At 34.4% G+C, this 2,500-nt stretch overlaps 1 protein-coding gene across 1 annotated transcript in view; it reads left to right on the top strand.

The window, feature by feature from the left end:
* Positions 1-2,500, top strand: part of LOC102075929 (non-muscle caldesmon) — a 71,790-nt gene that overhangs the window by 457 nt on the left and 68,833 nt on the right. The window lies entirely within an intron of this gene.

A 2,500-nucleotide genomic window follows, 5' to 3' on the forward strand; every position in this document is an offset into this window, starting at 1 on the left:
TGGCTGGCTGGGAAGCTGGCAGAAATATATAGTAATAGTGTGATTAAGCATAAATACTACATTTAGCAGAAATACTGTATTAAGCACAAATCCTATAAAAAGCAGAAATACTATATTAAGCAATATAAAAATCCTATAAAAATGGTATAAAAAGCAAAAATACTGTAATATGATTGTAGAAAAACTATAATTAATCAGAATACTATACTGGGTAGAAATACTATATTGAGCACAAATCTTATAAAATAGCAGAATAGTATGATTCAGCACAATAGTAATAACTTAAACAGAAAAACTGGAAAAGCAAAATGGACAGCTGAAAAAATGCTGAACATGCTAAGGGTCCTTCAAATGTACTTGTTAAATGAAAAAAAAACTGAGCAAAAAAAGTGTAACAGTCACACAATCAGAAATATGGAAACATATGGAAACACACATGCACAGAGAGACACACACAGGATCAAATTCAGTCAACCAGTCTAAATATATTGAATTTAAATCATACAATAAGATGCTCCCATAAAAATTCTGTCTCGCCCTCTCTCTCTCTCTCTCTCTCTCTCTGTCTCACACACACACACACACACACACACACACACACACAGGGAGAGAGAAGTAAGTTTCTAGCTCAGTCAAGCAGCCTGGGAGCTGCTGAATTGAATCCACCAATCAGAGAGCCTGTGCACTTTTCCGCCAAAACAGGTGCATGCAGCACAGAGAGACACAGGATTTTTGCAGTCTATTCTCATAATGACGACTCCCTCAAACAAATGACCATAATTTCCTAACTATAGGGCTAGAACGGTCATTCTTACACCGTTTTGTTCAGAAGAGATGGGGGAATCTTAAAGTGTTGACAATTTATCATTAAAATATGAATTATTAAAGATATTTGACTTCTAATGCACCATAACTGAGTAGAGCAAAGCAAAAACTGCCTTGACTTGCCCTCAAACAACGCTTTCTAACTCTAAATCTATTTGGAGTATCAATATCATTTTTTCACCGTAAGAGACAGCAGGCTTTGGTGAACAATCATGGAAATTTTCAGGTCTTTGTGGAAATCCAACAAAAAGTTATGACGAGAGAAAAAAGTGGTTCATTTCCAGAGTTTGAAATCTGAAGAAATCTGAGCGAAGGACGAATTTCCTACGCTCAAACAAGTGTAACTCATCTCAGAACGGTAATAGGTGAGAAAAAAATTCTTGAATTGTGAGCGTCAGGAGTGTCTGAAGATATACTGGGACAAGCCTCATGTTTTAACTTCGCTTCGTTAAGGAGATATGACGATTCGAATATGCCTCTCATTACAGAAATCAAGCGGTGATTTTGAACAAACTCTCCATTGACTTTCTATGGAGAGTTTTCAGACTTTGTGTTGCTCTGAGGAGATTTGCAAAAATTCTATAAGTCTCACAACAATGATGGTGACATTTTCGGAAAGCCAGCAAAAATACCTACGTTTTGATGTATAATTTGTGGAAGTTGAGTGAAAATTGAGCAAGTAGCAAGAAGTTGTTCGGACATGAAGAGAAGACTGCGAAACCTACAGTGGCACACTGGAAGCCAAGTGCATAGCAACCATAACAACGCATGTATTTTCTGAAAAATCACAATTTTGCAACTCAAAACTTTAAGAGGCATAAAAATAAAACGGTAAAAGATTTGAAAAATCTGATTTATTCCTGAATAGCCCAATAATTTGAGAACATTTTAAAGTTTGAATGGTTGTTCTACGTGAAAGTAGGAAAAAGTAGTTAAGTTTCAAAAACAAGCAAAATTTAGCAGAATTGCAGAAGTTTCCCATTCATTTCAATGGGACAAATTAAAGGAAAAAAGTGGAATATTTTAAAAAGTATAACAGTAATAAACACCAAAAGATATAGCGATCATTAGCAGAAATAGCAGAATAGTTTAAAATTTGAACGGTGAAAATCGGCTGAAAATTGTGGAAGTAGTTAAGTGCCAAAAAAAGTGAAAAAGTGGCAACTAGAATAATAACTAGAAAAATTTGCATTTCCTGCGAAAATGCAGTGTGGATGCTGTAATGCTGAAGCTGTCTGCTGAAACTAGCAGAAAAAGCTGAAAGTTGCAGAATTTGTAAAAGCTTGCAGAAGCAAAGGAACTTTGCTAAAATGTAGTAACTTAGCAGAACTGTAATATCTTAGAGGAAACATAATACTTGGCAGAAATACAATAGCATAGCAGAACTTAGCAGAAATAATGTAACTTACCAGAAACACGATAACTTGTCAAAAATACAAGAATTTAGGAGAAATAGTATAAGATAACAGAAAGAATATATTTAGCCAAACATTCTTAAACTTAACAAAAATACTATGATTTAGCAGAAATACTATGATTGAGCAGAAGTACTAAGATGTAGTAAAAGTACTTTGATTTAACAGAAATACAATTATGGAGGAGTAATACTTTAAAATGGGAGAAATATTGATACACACACATACACAGAGCCTAAAGGGAACAGTATTTGTGCCAT

Source organism: Oreochromis niloticus, linkage group LG1, assembly GCF_001858045.2.
Source record: "Oreochromis niloticus isolate F11D_XX linkage group LG1, O_niloticus_UMD_NMBU, whole genome shotgun sequence".
Classification (NCBI taxonomy): Eukaryota; Metazoa; Chordata; class Actinopteri; order Cichliformes; family Cichlidae; genus Oreochromis; species Oreochromis niloticus.